An 18,013-nucleotide genomic window follows, 5' to 3' on the forward strand; every position below is an offset into this window, starting at 1 on the left:
CCGCTGTGCGTTCTCCCTGGGAAGTTGTCCCTGGTTGCCGGGAACCTGGCAGTGGCGGGCTGCACAGGCTCCGCGAAAGAGGGGTGTGGAGAGTGACCTGTGCTCGCACACAGGCCCCTTGGTGGCGGCAGCAGCAGCCTTAGCGTCTCCCGCCCGTCTCTGGGGTCCGCGCTTTTAGCCGCGGCTCGCGCCCGTCTCTGGGGTTCGCGCTTTTAGCCGCAGCTCGCGCCCGTCTCTGGAGTTCCTTTAAGCAGCGCTCTTAAAGCCTTCTCCTCGCGCACCAGGAAACAAAGAGGGAAGAAAAAGTCTCTTGCCTCTTCGGCAGGTGCAGGCTTTTCCCCGAACTCCCTCCCCGCTAGTCGTGGTGCACTAACCCCTTCAGGCTATGTTCAAGCCGCCAACCCCAGTCCTCTCCCTGCGCTCCGTCCAAAACCGAAACCCGAGCCTCAGCTCGCAGCCCCGCCCGCCCCGGCGGGTGAGCAGACAAGCCTCTCGGGCTGGTGAGTGCCGGTCAGCACCGATCCTCTGTGCGGGAATCTCCCCGCTTTTCCCTCCGCACCCGTCGCTGTGCACTCCTCCGCGGTCCCGAAGCTCCCCCCTCCGCCTCCCGCAGTCTCCACCCGCGGAGGGGCTTCCTAGTGTGTGGAAACTTTTCCTCCTTCACAGCTCCCTCCCACTGGTGCAGGTTCCGTCCTTATTCTTTTGTCTCTGTTTTTTCTTTTGCCCTACCCAGGTACGTGGGAAGTTTCTTGCCTTTTGGGAGGTCTGAGGTCTTCTGCCAGCCTTCAGTAGGTGTTCTGTAGGAGTTGTTCCACGTGTAGATGTATTTCTGGTGTATCCGTGGGGAGGAAGGCGATCTCCGCGTCTTACTCTTCCGCCATCTTCAAGGTCCCCTCCACACTCATTCTTTATTCATCTTCATGTTTATTCTTTAAAAGTTCCCTATAGAGATCCATTTGAATGATATCCATTTGAATATCCATTTGAATATTCAAGAATCTGGGAATATGACACTAATCCCAGAAAGGTATAACTAAGAAAATAATAAAGATCATAATGGAAATAAATGAAGTAGATAACAGAAAAATGATAGGGAGTAATCAACAAAACTAAAAATTTGTTCTTTGACAGGATCAACAAAGTTGATGAAGCTTTAGATTGACTAACCATGAAAAAAAAGGAGATTGCACAAATTAATAAAATTAAGAATGAATGAGGATACATTACTACAGACTTTAGAGGAATATAGAAGATTATAAGAAAATATTGTGAACAAACATGTGCCAAAAATTAGATAAATTAGATGAAATTGATTCATTCTTAGAAAGACACAAAGGACCACAACTCATTCAAGAATAATTTTAAAATAAGCATAGACATATAACAATTATAAAGACTGAATTAGCATTCAATAAATTTCTCTCAAAGAAAAACCCAGGCTCAAATAGCTTCTAAGGCAAATTACAACAACCATTTAAGGAAAAATTAACATCAGTTCTTCACAAGCCATTTCAAAGACTAGAAGAGGAAGAAACACTTCCCATTGCATTCCATGAGGCCAATATTATTTTGATATCAAAGCAAAGACAGAAAAAGAAACCAATATCTCTTATAGACATAAATTCCTCAACAAAATACTAGAAAACTAAATCCAGCAATATATAAAAAAGATCAGGGCTTCCCTGGTGGTGCAGTGGTTGAGAGTCCGCCTGCCGATGCAGGGGACGCGGGTTCGTGCCCCGGTCCGGGAGGATCCCACATGCCACGGAGCGGCTGGGCCTCTGAGCCATGGCCGCTGAGCCTGCGCGTCCAGAGCCTGTGCTCCACAACGGGAGAGGCCACAACAATGAAAGGCTCGCGTACCGCAAAAAAAAAAAGATCATAGCATGACCAACTGAGATTTATCCCAGGAATGCAAGTTGCTTCAGCATATAAAATCAATCAATATAAAACACCATGTTTATATAATAAATGGCAAAACCATATGATAATAGATGCAGAAAATCATCTTACAAACAATAATGACCTTTCATGATAAAAAAACACTAAAAATATCTAGAAATAGAAAGGAACCTTTCTGATAAAAGCAATCTATGAAAAACTCACAGCTTGCATCATAATGGTGAAAGATTGACAGCTGTCTTCCCACGCTCAAGAATAAGACAGAGATGTCCATTCTCACCACTTTGCAAAACTGCACTGGAAGTTTTAGCCAAGAGAATCAGGCAAGAAACAGAAATGAAAGCCATCCATAATGGAAAGTAAAGAACATATAAAATTTTTCCTCTTCACATAAGCATAATATTGGATGTAGAAAATCTTAAGGAATTCAAAAAAAAAACTATTATAGCTACTAAACTGTTCAGCATGTTTGCATGATATAAGGTTAATATGCAAAGTAAATTGTATTTCTCTACATTAGCAATGATAATGTGAAAATAAAATTAAGAAAAAAATACATTTACAATAGTATCAAAAATAATAAAATTCTTAGGAATAAACTTAACAAAAGAAGTAAAAGGTTCATACACAGGAAACTCTAAAACATCACTGGAAGAAACTCAAGGTGACCTAGTTAAATAGATAGGCATTCTGTATTCATGAATTAGAAAATTTAATATTGTTAAGATGGCAATACTCTAAAAAATACTGATCTACAAATTCAAAAATAATCCGCTCTCAAAATCCATGCTGCCTTTTTAGTTGATCCTAAAATTTACATAGAAGTGCAAGGAATCTGGAATAGCTGACACAATCTGGAAGAAGAAGAACAAAAAACAAAGTTGTAGGACTCATACTTCGCAATTTCAAAACTCACTACAAAGCTACAAAAAAGACAATATGATACTGTCATAAATACAGAGATATAGATCAATGGAATAGGAATGAGAGTACAGAGATAAAGCTTCTCATTTTTGGTCAATTGATTTCAGACAAGAATGTCTAAAGCATAATCTTAGCAACAAATAGTTCTGTACAACTGAATATCCACAGGAAAAAGAATAAAGTTGGACCCTTACCTAGACAAAACTTAATTCAAAATTGTTCAAAACCTTACATGTAAGAGTTGAAAGTATATAACTATTAAAAGTAAACACAAGAGTAAAGATTCATGATCTTGATTTAGGCAATGGTTTCCTTTATGTGACCCAAATCATAGAAATAAAAGAAAACAAAAGGCAATTTGGCCTTCATCAAAATTTTTTTGTGTTCCAAATGACACTATTTTAAAAAGTGAAAAGAACTCACAGGATAGGAGAAAATATTTGCAAATCATCTATCTGAGAAGGGGCTATTATCCAGAAAATATTTTTAAAAACTCTTACAACTCAACAATAAAAAGACAAATATCCAACTTTTAAAAATAGAAAAGGGTTTGAATACTCTTCTCTGAAGAGTATGTACAAATGTCAATGAGCACATAAAGAGATACTCAACACCATTAGTCATTAGGGAAATGCAAATTCAAACCACAATAAAATACCACTTCACATCCACTTGGATGGCTATAATTAAAAAGTGGGACACTAACAAGTGCTGCATGGATGTGGAGATATCAGAACCCTCATATTACTGATAGAAATATAAAGTGATGCAATCTCTTTGGAAAATAGTTTGGCAGTTCCTCAATATACTAAACATAGTGTTACCATATTACCCAGCAATTGTACTCCTAAATATCTACTCAAGAGACATGAAACCAAATATACATATAAATCTTTTATATAAATGTTTATAGCAGCATTATTCATAAGAGCCAAAGAGTGAAAACAACCCAAAAGTCCATCAACTAATGAATGGATAAGCAAATGTGGAATATTATTCAGCAATAGAAAGGAATGAAATACTAATACAAGCTACAGCATGAGTGAATCTTGAAAATGTTATGCTAAGAAAAAAGAAGCCAATCATAAAAGACCACATATTGTATGATTCCATTTATGTAAAAAGTCCAAAAGCAGTAAATGCATGATACATTTTGAGGATGAAAGGTTATTGTTGCATAACTCTGCTAATACACTAAAAACACTGAAATGTAACTTTAAAGGAGAGGCTTTTATGGTATGTGAGTTATATCTCAATAAAGCTGATATAAATAGGAAAAAGATCCCCCTGATTACCATGTAAAATTTGATTTTATGAGAGCAAGATCTGATGTCAGATCTTTCATGGTAGGTGGCTAACCATATAGGTCAGCAAGTGAAGATGGTGATTTAGACAAAACCAATCCCACTTCTTGTCGTTCTGCAAATATCACTACAGCTTTGGGGGGAAACAATATGAAAAGCAAGGCTTCAACACTGCATCATTCTAAAGCATTCTAGTCCATCAGGGCCAATTATCTTTAATGGGATGGAAATTCCTACTGCCACTGAGTTGGGGCTGATTTGAGATTAGGAAGCAAATTCTCAAAGGACAGATGATCTTCAAATCACTGTCTATGAAAGTATCAGAGATAACAAAATAAACTGGTCTATTTGTCATTGGTACTTTTATAATGATAATGTGATATTTTTAAAATATGAATTTATTTTCCTATTCCTAATTTCTGTCTCATTCTAAACAATTATTCCCTTCAGTTTTATTAAGATTTGGTTTTCTTGCATTACAGAACAATAGGATATCCCTAAACTGTGAGAACCACTGCCCAAGAACCCCAATTTCAACGTGTCCTTGAAAACACAAAAGGAAAAGTTTGCAAAGCCTCTACTTTCACCCTCTCAGGCATCACCTTCATCACACAGCTAATCTAAACCTCTCTGCTGTTTCCCACTATCACATGTATCTCTTGTCAGCAAGATCTGCAAATTACCCTCTAACCATTCAATTCACATCTTGTAGTGTTTAATGTCTGTCTTTTTTGTCTTTTCTGTACATTAGTTCCTGCCAAATGCTTTCTTTGAAGAGAGAACAAAATAAATTCTGGCCACTAAGAAAGGCCAGACCTAATTCCATCTTCAAAATGTTCAAGTGATGAAATAGCATTTTACCCCTTTTGGGTCATAGTTATGGAAGGGAATGGAAAGTTTTCTAGTTCACGTAAACAATCCTATCAACCACACAAGGAAGAAAGAAGCCTGAGTAAATGCATCAGGTCTGACATTCTTAGAGGAGAGTTACTTTCAACGTTGTAGCTGGGAGCAAACTAAGAATTTGCGTAGTGTAGGTTGTTTTTACTCTTGGCAACCCTTAAATTCCTAGTAAAAAAAAAAATTAAAAACATCTTTGAAGTCTTCTTCAATCCACCTTCAATCACCCTGAGCAAACACTATTTTGATGAGCGCAGTGTCAATGAATCATAAACAAATGGATTAAATTTCTAATAAACTACTCATGAGTTTTAAAACTTAGATAGCAGTCTACTTCCTGCTGTTTTGAATCTTAAAGTAAAAAAAAGTGGTTGCAAGTTATGTGCTGATATTAAATTTCTTTCTGTTCTTTATCAAGCATTTCACATAAGAGACCAGAAGTCACTCTTCTGACTTTTGATTGGAGAAGTTTCACATAGCACTGCATTTTTATTTTATTTTTTCTTCCAGAAACGCTGCCAGAAGTCTCTATGAGTCTGGCACAGTCATGTTGAATCTGTGTATAGATGTTCAAAGTGAGCACCTCTAAAAAAACATCATTAGTTACACCAACTACAGTTACAGTCACACCAACTAACTTGGCGTGGAGGTAGAAAAAGGGAATTCCTACAATTAGAATACCACTATTATCATTCAATAGGTTCCATGTTGTATGCCTGCTATTAACTTGTTGGATTGACTTTTCAAACCCAAGAAGCATTATGACATCCCCTTACCCTTTTTGTTTTTCTGTCACTCAAGTAGCAGCCTCTCTCAGGTGATGATAATGGAGTGCAAATGTTCTGCTTTCTTTATCCCGGGGTGAGAGAGAGAGAGAGAGACAGAGAGAGAGAGAGAGAGAGAGAGAGAGAGACCGAGAGACCAATAATGGGATCACAGGAATGAGAATGAATGACAAAATGAAAAGGGGGAGGAGAGGAAGGAGTGAGTGCATGTAATGAGAGTGACAAATTAGTCACTGGAGGAGTCAAAGTGAAAAAGAACAGCTGTATAACACAAAAGTGCACAAGCACTGCTATCTCATTAGGGTTTACTAGCTGCAAGGAAATGGGGCGTGAGAGAAAGCCATGGCTCTGCGGAAGAGAGGAAGTCCTTCATGTATTATTTGGAGGCGTAGAGTTTCAGTGTTCTCAGCCTTCCCTTCCTCTCTCCCCTCCTCCTACCACCCAAAAAGCATTACTTATGCCTGATTTGCTTATTTCTCAAGATTCAGTGAGTAATTTTAATGTGCTTTGTGGATAAAGCCAACAATATTATGGAAAAACAAGGAAGAAAAAACATTTTTTTTTTCGATATCCCATCACTGTTCTCTTGATTGAAATACACTTGGCCCTAAATTAGCTGATCAAGCATTACTGGCATTCCTAGTATGGGAGAACCCATGGAAAATTAGCATTTTGTGTGAGACTGCCTTTATGAGCAGGCTGAGAAAGCATCTATCGCTCTTGTGATTTAAGGAGCAATAAAATCCCACTATGCTCCAACACAGCTCCTCATATTTAATGCCACCTACTAGAAAGTTCCACATTACTTTCTCTTCAGCTTTCTTCTTCCTTTTAAATAATGGATTTTTAACTTGAATTCCTTGGGTGGTTTCAGGACACCCAGAACATTTTTACTTGGAAGACTGTTAAGCTGTATTGACCAAAGAAAAAATAATATGGGGTGAGGGGAATGGGGTTAGGTGGCTGAGAACCAATACTTCTGCTCACTGTAAAGAGGTTTTTGGTGGAGGAAGGAATCAATTCATTATCTGTTACTCCATTTGACAGAAGTGGGATTACAGGTTGAGATGTTGAAGGAGGTCCAACTGGGCTCAACAGGGAATTGTTCAACGATGAAGCAGGGAGCTTCTGATTGTGGTGAAGTAAAACAGAGGTTAAATGCCACCCAGTATCAGCAATATTTCTTTTATTGGGTAGGAATACTCCCTGTTCCAGAGATCCTATTCAGTGTCTGTTTATTCTCATCAATTACACCTTATATGAAGAAACCCCTTTCCAATATGGACTTTGACTTAGTATAAACTTTCCAAAGTTCTCTAGCTCTGGAAGAAAAAACCTATTTAGGTTCCATTTTAAAATCTTACTGTTTAAACCATCTGACCTGGGACTACATAATTCTGCTGAAATACATAAAATGGCTTTGTCACTGACTGAACCATAACAATCACTGAAAGCCATTCTGGGGGGAAATGTCAATGGCTTCATCGATAGTTTCAAATATGGTGTTTCCATTCAAGCAACTGGACCACACTCTTTCTAAACAGGAAAATCTCAATATTTGAGTCCAGCCAAACAAAATCCTCTCTCCTATTGTCATTTTGTATTGTATAGCATTTAAAATTTTGAAGTTAGATTAAGTATAAAAATAAATTATTTGCAAAACAATTGCAAAGTGAAAGTATTTTTAGGAGGAAGAGATATAATTTTGCAGCCAAAATTTTTCTATATGAAGTTGCTGGGTAATATAACAAACTAACAAATCCTTTCATATCATAAATCACAAAAACATGGTAAATATGAATTGAGAGGAAAGAGAACGCAAAGTGCAGCTATAGAAATATTGCTTAAGAAATGTTGCTCCAGGTTGAGGATAACCTGAGTAGCAGGGTTGGGACAACAGAATGTGAAGAAGTGAAACACAGGACAGTTAAATCTGTCTGGGTATGATTTGAGTCAGGGAATTGTGACTGAACCCAGCTGGTTGAACCCAGGAGAAATTCAATAGATGGTATTTCTTTGAACACCAGTGGCATAATCGTTCTGGAATTTTGGCAAAGGCAAGGTTATTATAGGTATAAGGAGATGGTCATTCCTGAAAGGAAGATAAGAATCAAAGACAAACTGCTAATGCCAAATTTTGGCTAAGACACAAAGAAAAAAGGATGGCAAATCCTTGAAGAAAAACTACAACTGTGTCAAAAGTGTACTTTAAATTGATTTAACAAGCAAGTTCTTGTCATTAACAGGATTAGACTGCATGCTACTGGAAAAATATGACACACACATAGTATTTGTTTTTCTGCTGAACAAATAGAGAATGGGGAGAAAAGCATAACAGGTACCAAAAAACTTTCATTGATCTTGAAATATCATGTGCAATTCTCATGAGGCTGAGATATAGGCAGCTTTTGAACATGGCTAAGATTGACCAAACCACAATTTAAAATATTTTACATAGCTATATGAAACTAATAAACAGTAGCAAGAGGTAGGCGTTAGATGATGAAGCTATTCAAGCACATTAGGCAAATAGACAATTGCCTACATTTTGACAACAGTGGTACATCTGCTTTACTTGGTAAGGTCTGCAAGACAGAGTAGAAAGAACAGAGGCTTTAGAACATAAAGGCCCTGACACAAGCTCCAGGTTTACCACTGACTAGGAGTGTGGTTGTATTCAGGAACAGTTACTATCTCTGATTTCCATGAGCTATAGTTTGCCTATAAAGAAAGGGCCACATATGAAGAAAATAATAGCATGAGTATCGGTCTCATAGAGTTATTATGAAGATCCAATGGTATGGCATATGTGAAAACATTTTCTAACTTATAAAGTGCTATGAAATTGTAAGCTATGATTCATCAATAATCAAATACATCCACAGATGTTTCCAAAAGTCAACTCAACTATAAACGTCAACTTCAAACCCATGGTTTGAACCCATGGTTTAAACCAGCCATGTGCTATCACATTCAAAACTCAGTCATTTAGGCCTCTAAATATTCTGGGAATAGTGTTCATTTTTACTAAAAGAAGGTTTGGTGAAGCTGTTAATTTAGTAATAGGTTGTACTCTTTTCAAGATTAGTCATTAGGGTTTAACATTATATCACTGTTAGAATAAAGACCCTAAAACGGACAGCATTTAAAAGAAATGAACAAACTACAGTGGAAAAATGTAATACCAATAAAAAAAATGAACTGTTTTGCTAATGGACTTGTGTCTTTATCAATAAATCATGTAACTTCTTTAAGATTCATTCAAAAGTTAATGAATTTTTGGTTTGTGATTTAAGCAAAATATGTTGTTAAATCAGAAAAATGATGGTAAAAACCATTTGTGTATATAGAAAATGTCCCTATGGTCTAGTTACCTAGCAATATTGAGGGTCATAATTTGGAAAGTATTTTAGGAATGACCATTAAAAACAAAATATATCACTGTTAGTAAGTTTCAATACAACTTGTTCTGCATGTCTATCTTAACAACCATAAGAAATCACATCATTTTTTATTTACTGGAGTCCTTTAAAACGCAAATTGTTTTTGAGTCTAGTACTTTTCCAGTTCATTGACAACTAAGGCTATGAAGTGGAGACAATTATAATGTAAGTCTTAATTCTCTGGGCTTGGATGACTGACAGGTCCCAGATGCTCTCATCGAGAGATGATATTCTCCGGGTGGCAGAGCATGGGTCCAGGGTAGATTTCACAGGCAGTTAGGCTGATGGCTCTACAATTGCTTCCTGGTCTGTCACTCGCCTGCCTGTTGATGGGTTTCAATGGGCTCTCCAGGTCCCCTTCGGTGTAATTTATTCTTGACTTCTCTTTGATCCTGAGGTAATGGAGCATTTTATCAATTTTAGTGAATAGGTTTTGATCAGATTTTTTTTTCAGAAGATCAACATTCTTAGCTGTTTGGTCAGGGAAAGCAGGAAAGGAGGTGAGGCAGAAGGCCTCTTTCCCTGTCTCTGGATGCTTTTCATGTTAACCTTTATAATGCGTTCCAGGTGGCATTCCTCTAGTCATCCAAAAGAGAAAGTTTTAAAAAACACAGCAACGCTCACTTAACCCTATCTAGAATGAAAGGCACCTTATCAGAGGTCCACTGGCAAGGGATTTGGATGTCGAGTTTTTGTAACCTGACCTTTGTTGTGGTAGTGTGATTTGGGCCATTTCAGAATCCCTTTCTGAGTTTTAATATAACTTATTAAGCCAGCAGGATATATTTATCCAGTCATCTCCAGGATAAAAGGAGAGTGAAATGGTAAGCTCCAGAAAATTCAGTTATTCCAGATATTGAGTGTTGACAGATAAGTTACTGTGCTGCAATTTGGTTCATCAAAGAGAGAAAGAGAGAATTTTTTTTTTTAATTTTCAAATTAAGGGCAATTATTAGAAAGCTACACCGGCACAAAATTTAATTAGATTTATCCTTGGCTCTTCATTAGCATTCATGAAACTTTAAATTGTGATATGTCTTAGAAGAAATTGAGGAACAGAGTTTATCTATTAGGAAAAAAAAAAGGAGTTAGTTATTTACTTTAAAGTACTGCTCCTAGGGCTTCCCTGGTGGCGCAGTGGTTGAGAGTCTGCCTGCCGATGCAGAGGACACGGGTTCGTACCCTGGTCCGGGAAGATCCCACATGCCGTGGAGCGGCTGAGCCAGTGAGCAATGGCCGCTGAGCCTGCGTGTCCAGAACCTGCGCGTCCGGAGCCTGTGCTCTGCAACGGGAGAGGCCACAGCAGTGAGAGGCCCGCGTACAGAAACAAAGAAACAAACAAACAAAAAAAAACTACTGCTCATAAGATGGGTTAAGACCCTATGTCTGGGCTTTGAAGTGGAATATTTCTTTAAAATATTATAAATAAGAAATCGAAGCCTCTAAAATTCAGTGAGTGCTATTTTGTCGATCTCATCTCATTTATGTGCATTAAGTTTTCTGAAGGAAGTGATAATACTGACAATGTGTAGTGGATTTTTTGAGACAGTTCTGATTTCATGCTATTTCATCTTCTTATATAGGTTATTTCTTTAAAGGTGTAATACATGCAATTTAATGTCAAATTTAAAAATAAACCCCCTGCTAACTCTATGTATTTATGGAATGACTACTTGTGCTCAATAAATGTGGTGTTTGGTACAGAGACTACAGAATTGAATAAAACACTTGTCCTCATGGGTTTTCTTTAAGTTTTGTCTTCAAAAGCATGGCTACCACGACATTTCTAAGTCTTCTTTTCTCTGGCCGTTTATTCTTTGTTCTGGCTGCTAGAAAATCAAATTAATAGTCCATGACTAGCATCTGTCCAGAATTATATTGCATGTAATTTTATTATTCTTACCTACTGTTTTAGTCTCATTTTTATGCTCATTTCATTTATTTAAAACTAGTACTCTCACAGGCTGCCTCATATTACATTTTAAAATGAAATGTGGCATCCATAAATAAGGAAAATAATAAATACATTGTTTTTCTCTCCCATTGAGCATCTATTAGACTGAACATGCAGTGAGTTTTCAATAAATCAGTGTTGATTGATTAGTCATAAACCCAATGTTTTTCACTAAGTAGTAGGTTTTATGATTGTTGGTGTTTTGCTACGTATGGTTTCAAAAGAAATTTTTTCCAAATATAGGCCTCTCTTTTGTGAAAGAATTGTTCTGCCCTCAGATTTCCACAGCTGTGATAGTTTTACAAGAATTAGAATGGGAGGGTACCTCTGCTTCTTCCCTGTAAAGCTCTGTCTTAAAGATGGAATGTGGCCAACTGAATCCCTACACTTTGAATGCTCAACCGTTTCCCCACACAATTCCTTATGCTTTCTTCACCAGGACTGATTATTTATTAGCCAGGTGAATCATAGCGAGAGGATGGGATAAGACGTTTTAAAGTTTCAAAGATAGACTCACAATACTGTAGAATAACACAATGAAGACAGTTCTAATAATGAATATGGCAAACAACTCCCATTGCCTGTACCTTTGCTGAATAAGTGAATGGATAAACAGGACTTTTACAGACGAGTCTCTAGTGAAGTGATACTTCAGTGGGTGTTCTGATGGATGTACACATGTATACTATAAGCCTTCTTCCTGTATTGAATCACTACTATTTTCAAGATACTATGTTGAATACATAGTTGAATTATGACCTAAATTCTGATCTAGAAACTGCCCTCAAACTGTAAACAACCCATGGAGGAGACAGAAATACCACAGTCAAATACTTACATAACTTTAAGTTCTACAAGGAGAAACAAAGAGTAATGAGAGTCAAAGCTTATGTAGCATTACTTATGGGCCAGGAAAATTTTAAGTACCATAAATGTAGTAAATTATTTCACTTTTATGAGAACTCTTCAAGATATATAATATTATTAACATCATCTCTATCTTACAGAAGAGAAAAAGAAAGTAGAAGTTTAAATTTACTGCCTAAAGCAGAAATAAAGAAGGAAATTAAAAATAAATTATTTTGGGATCTAGGGCATTTTATAGAATAAATAAAATTGGGTTGGGGCCGGATCATGAAGGATCTTACATAACAGATCATTTAATATTTAATTTCACAAATATTTATTAAGTACTTCTAAGTACCAAGAACTGTCTTAGGAACTGGTGGATGTAGCAATGAACAGTGATATTATGGACATAATTTCCTCAGTGCCATGCTGCCTTCTCCAAGTTATTTTAATTTTGTTCTATCTGAAATTAAGTATTTTATCTTCTATGTGTACAGTGTTTCTCCTTTTCTTGAGGTCAGTTTTACAGAGTTGCAGTCTCTTAGGTGGGCAATGAATGCTTATGGAGTAAATCAGTGGAAGTTAATGAAAGTTAAAGGCAGATTTAACTGTCGGGATTTTGCACTTGCTACTCTCTCATCCTAAGTCCCACGTCTGCCAGTTATTTACTTAGCAAATTTCCTCATCTCCATTAAGTTATTTTTTAATCCCTGCTCTGACCATGTATTATTTAATGGTGTAACCTACCCCTCCTTCACCTGTCCAACACTCTTGTCCTTTACTCTGTTCTACTTTCTCTTTTCCTGCAGTATTATCACTGTACAAGTTATTTAATTTACTTATGTATGATGTTTGATACCTTTTGTCTGTCAGGCCCCTTTAGAAAGTAAGTTCTATGAAGGCAACTGTTCATTCGTGTATCCAAAGTGCCTAGAACATAGCTGATACTCAACACATGTTTATTGAATAAATGAATACATGACTAAAAAAAGGCAGAAAGTAAATGTCAGTGGGAAAAAAATAGTGTCCTCTCCCACCATTGTTTAGTTACTATTTCTTAAAACGCTGTTTCAAGACAAAAACTCAAAAGAGGACAGATAAAGTTAAAACAAACAAAGGTGATTCTGCTGTGGCAGCCTCTTCAAATTCAAGTCGAGGGTCTAGATCCGAATCTAGAAAAGGCTGAAAGAAAGTATCCACTGTAAATTGTATCAATAGTGGCAAGAGTGTAAGAGTTGGAACAGAGTAATAAGTTAATTCACTTCTTTTATTTTTGATGTCTGTTGGTAAATATTGTGAATGAATACTGCCAGGATTTTCAGTAAGGAGTACATGCAGGGACTAGTAAAGAGCAAAGTCTGCAATTTTTAAAGAGACATTTGGTTTATTAATAGGACATTTACAGAAGCCTCCAGAAGTGGCCATTACCAATGGGAAGGATTTGAGCTGAGATTCAAGATAAAGTCTCAGTCACATTAGGTTGGCTGCAATCCTATTCGTATTCAGAAAACATTTTGTTCCCTGGTCTCAAAGGATAAGGAGCCACAGAGCACAAATATACCCCAGACTCAGAAAACATATCTAACAAGGATTCATTCTGAACACAAGGGGCTAGGCATTTCTTTAATGAAAAAAGTCAAGAATATGATATTATCTTCAAATATTTCCTACTTAAAATATATAAAATTCTTTAAAAAATGGAGAAAGTGGATTAACCTATGAAATCAAATAAAAATATCAGAATGTATTTCCATAATGGAACAGGTACAATTAGCAGCCCCTCAAGGATAGATTTCTATGCAATTCAACAAATACTTATAGTGATAAATTACATTAATGTATCAATTTAGACATTGCCTATTTAGATTATAGAGTCTAATTATACAAGTTGAATATGTCTGGATTTCACTGCTTGGTTTATCAGGTGTGAATTCTCTTTCTTTTTCTGGGGGGTGGGGTACGCGGGCCTCTCTCACTGTTGTGGCCTCTCCCGCTGCAGAGCACAGGCTCCGGACACGCAGGCTCAGCGGCCATGGGTCACGGGCCTAGCTGCTCCGCGGCATGTGGGATCTTCCCGGACCGGGGCACGAACTCGTGTCCCCTGCATCAGCAGGCGAAGTCTCAACCACTGTGCCACCAGGGAAGCCCAATTCTCTTTCTTTTTAAAGCCAAATGGAACTGAAATGGAACTGGGAACATCTGAACAATATGCTCTGAGTTTGTAGTTAGAAAAGTCAAATTTACATTTTGACTAAATTAAGCAGTTTCAGTTTTTAAAGTATTTATATAAACAACATGTCAATAATTCTTAAGTTATGAGTTTAATTGTAAATGAATGAAACAAAGTGGATAGCACAAAAGTATACCAAAAATATCTGAATCATAATAGCTAAAAATGTAATTGTTACAATTCTGTGCAGATTCTACTATTTTTAAGACTTTCACCTGACAATTAACTATAGGAAGTTATACAACTTTAATATGTAATTTTATCTGAAGTATTAAAGTATTTTAAAGGAAAATGAGAGGATATCATAGTTACTTAACAGGGATACCAAATAAGGAAGCATTTGGGGTCTCACTGCAAAATAGGCACAGCTGCATCAGTGCAGTTTAATAGCAACTACAACTAGTATTTTACTATTAATTCTGTCTGCTGCACAATGCTATAAAGTTCCTACGATGCAAGCATATCCATAAAGTTTTACAAGTTGGCAATTTTCAATAAGAATGTTTCCTGTCAATACACATTAGCAATATGTGGAGTTCAATTATTGATATTTTTCCTTTTAATTTAAAAATAACCTTCCTTCAGCATTATCACTATTAATTTTGCTTATTGTGAGTCCATAGACAACACTAAATTGTGTACTGATAAATATTTGAGTCATCACTATTTTTGATCACTATTTTTTCCAATAACTAGACTTTAAGACGGTATGCACTGCAAATATCCCCCACTCTTATTCCTTATATATGTTTGTATATCAAAGTAGATATAAATTTACTACCTGTCAACACCCAGGGTGCTTATGAGTTTATACTTTGTTGGGGATACCTTGCCAAAAAAGTGTGATTTTAAATAACTTTAATATGGAGTCAAGTCTAATGTGTAGGTAATTTTATGAACATTGTCATCTAGCATAACAGTACATAACTAAACATTTTCTTTAGTTTATGAAGTAAATCGTATGCAATGCTCATGTGCCACAAGAAATAGTTTACTTTTTTTCCTTTTAAACTACATGTCATCAAGTTATTTTTTTTCAAAGAGAAGGTGAAAATATGTGGAAGAAAGGCAACTGGTTCTCTGCCTCTGTATAAGTGGACCCTGGTCAAACGCTTGTTGACTGCTGCTTCAGATAATAGTCTTTACTGGATTTAGTGATGTATTTGCCCACAACTTCTTGTGTTTTATACACATCCTCCAGTTGCATCCCAAAATACAAGACCAATTCTGTTGTTGCCGAAAATACAAGAAGGTCTCCATCATGGTTCAAGACTCAACATCAAGTAGGCTTTGATGAGCAAGACTCAGGCTTTGAACCTAACTTCCAGGGAGGCAATTGGAAGAGGAAGAAGAGAGCATGCTGAGGGCTATGACATCCCTGGCCCTTTTACATTCATTTTATATCTCACAACCCTAACTAACGGAACTCATCTGAGATCCCTTGACTTCTCAGTGGCCAAATTCAGAATGGAAGCCAGAATGATCTGACCTGATGCCCATGCTTTTTACTGCACTGTGCTACCTCTCCTAAGATGCTCAGGCCATTAGGACACTGACATTACGTGTGATCAAATCTTCCCCTTTTATCCCAGTTCTAGCAACTACATCCTTGCTTTGTTGTTTCTGTATAGAAGCTCTGCCTCAGATTCCCACTGCCTTTCCAGCTTTTCATAATAAGGAATACATAAACCAATTAGCCCATAAAGTAGAGAAATTCAGTTAGAAAACAAAAAGCCTATGATGCAGACACCTATGATACTGACCTCTAGTCAGTAGGTAGTGTCTTCTATCATCCATAAGGCAAAGGCAGGCATCAACATCATCTAATATGTCATATTAAATGGGGGAATTACTTGGTACCAGGGGTGGAATCAGGTTTGTGCCACATAACATAATTAATGTAAAGGGAAAATAATGAACTTGAAGGGATGCCATATGGCAGGCCATAACCCACTCACACCATGCATTCTATGAACAAGTAACTCTTTTCCAGTTGGTACCCAAGGTTATTTCGGAAGATTTCAGCATCTCTTCTTGAAGCCCAAATTTTAAGTCCGTGCAGAACCCATGAGCTTCAGTGTCTGGACAAAGGGACTTTTTAAGTTTCATACCATCCTTAGACTTTCTTGCACCAGCTGTGAAAATCAATTAGCCCTGGTGAAAGCCGAGCTGCTCTATGTTCTCAATAATGAAAAGGGCCAACTGCACATAGCAATTTTCTCTGTCCTCACAAATACGAACGGGGACCTTGAATCTTTTTTCACTGCTCCATGGAATTGCCTTTAACTTCTATTTTGAAAGTCGCCAGACATGCCAGGAGATTAACACAGAAGACTCTCTGGAGCGGCAGGAAAATTATACCATTGCACAGCAGTGACATTTGTGACTCCCTCAGGCTGGTATGCAGCCACCAGACAGTCAAAACAAACACCTCGCAAACATACTCCAGAACTCAACTCCACCTCGCCTCTGCTCCCTTAATAAAAATGGAAATTGCTGACGGTACCTCATCAATTTTAAAGCCCCAGTCAGATAATGCTTCCAGAAAACAACAGTAAGAAAATGCTAGTGTAAAGCTGGACAGGGAGAAGACCACTGAGATAATAAGTGAGCACTGGGAAGTACCAGAAGGGCAGAGTTCACTCAATGGATAAAAAGATTTGAGATTGCTCCTTACCATCCTGTCCTTTGTGGAAGGGTAGACACTTCTGGAGAGGAGGAATAGAAAAGAAGCCTCTCTCCGTCTTGTCCTCTGTAACACTGCCATCATCATGCTCACCATCAACTGCTTTCTCTATAAAATCATGACCTCACAGTAAATTCTTCACTCAGTTAAGCAGGGTTTCTCAGCCTTGGCACTACTGACATACTGGGCTGAGTAACTCTTTATTGGGGAGTTGGAGGGACCACTCTGCATTGTAGGATGTTTAGCAGCATCTCTGTTTTTTGTTTGTTTGTTTTTGGGTTTTTTTTGCGGTGCGCGGGCCTCTCACTGTTGTGGCCTCTCCCGTTGCGGAGCACAGGCTCCAGACGCGCAGGCTCAGCGGCCACGGCTCACGGGCCCAGCCACTCCGCGGCATGTGGGATCCTCCCGGACCGGGGCACGAACCCGCGTCCCCTGCATCTCTGACCTCTACTCACTAGTTGCCTGTGCTCAACCTCTCCAAGTTACAATAACCAAAAATGTTTCTAGTCATTGTCAACTGTACCCTGGGGGGGCAAATTCACCTTAGTTAAGAATCAATGTTACATTGATGCTTCTTTTAAGTCCCCAGAGAACAAAAAAATTAGAAGACTCAAGGAAAATTCATGCTAGTAAAACTGTTGACTATGTACCTAAACTGTGTCTGATACATACTGGCTCCATATTTATTATGCAATTAATCAAAAGGTAGCTGGCTTTTATTACAAGCCTTTAAATGCACATGGAGGTAGAAAACTAGATAAACAAGGTTTCATTTTTAAAACAATTAAATTCAAAGACATTGCTTGTTTGCTTATATATTATTAAGATATTTTGTCTCACATTATAACAGTTAACACACTGCAATTCTCGCATATATTGTCTCATTTGTCTCACAGGGGAGAAAAATCAAATTAGTTCCCATTTTTATTTTGCAACCAGATGCAGTGAGTTTAAATGACTTGTTAGAGAGCAAATGTCAAGCCTTTTAAAATAAAAGTAATGCCTTTTTCTACACAACAGTCTTTCTATGTACTTA

The sequence above is a fragment of the Monodon monoceros genome, unplaced genomic scaffold, assembly GCF_005190385.1.
Source record: "Monodon monoceros isolate NGI ecotype Baffin Bay Population unplaced genomic scaffold, NGI_Narwhal_1 Super_Scaffold_21, whole genome shotgun sequence".
In the NCBI taxonomy this organism is placed as follows: domain Eukaryota; kingdom Metazoa; phylum Chordata; class Mammalia; order Artiodactyla; family Monodontidae; genus Monodon; species Monodon monoceros.